This window comes from Egretta garzetta, unplaced genomic scaffold, assembly GCF_000687185.1.
Source record: "Egretta garzetta isolate BGI_Z169 unplaced genomic scaffold, ASM68718v1 scaffold258, whole genome shotgun sequence".
In the NCBI taxonomy this organism is placed as follows: Eukaryota; Metazoa; Chordata; class Aves; order Pelecaniformes; family Ardeidae; genus Egretta; species Egretta garzetta.
In genome coordinates, this window is record NW_009260413.1 from 2,147,030 (window position 1) to 2,147,790 (window position 761).

Genomic DNA, 761 nt, shown 5'->3' on the forward strand with positions numbered 1-761 from the left:
GTATGTGGGGGGGTGGGTGTGGGGGGGTGGTCGCTTCGGGTTCCTTGCCAGCACAATATCCGTCTTTCTCGATTTCAAAGCTGTATCGCGACGGTGTTCGGACCGGCTCGGTTATTTATCTACCTATCTATCTATCCGATTGCTTATTTATTTGTTTGTTTATTTATTTATTTATTTATTTCTCTATCTATCTGGTCGGTCGGTCGGTTATTTATTACCTTTAATTGCAATACTTTTCCACAGAGGAAAGCCCCTTCTTGGAGGTCTGTTTGTAGAAAAGCCAGATTTGAATTTGTAGGAAAGGGAGCGAGCGAGCGAGGCTGCACCGCTTGTAAATTCACACCCGGTTCGGTACCTTCCTTTCGGAACACCAACAATAAACCGAGGGGGCTCGGTTGGGTACCTGTATGTACTGTAAATATTTCATTGGCGTTGACGCACATATAGATATATTCTTACAGATTCGCTGTATCGCTGTTCGATCCGAGACTGTTTGAAGTCTTAATTTCTGTACATGACCCGATTTCGTTGGTTTGGTTTTTTGGGTTGGTTCGTTTCTTTTTTTGTTTGGGTTTGGGTTTTGGGGTTTTTTTTTGGTTAATAGGAGGTTTATTTATTCTGGTACTGTACTAAGTTATTTTTCAATGTTGTTAAGTCGTCTTTCATTAAAAAAAAAACGAAAAAGGATTTTAACGTTTTATTGGCAAAGCGCCTTTGCTGCCGCTGCTCCTTGTTCCCCACCGCCAGCCTCTGCCCGGAGC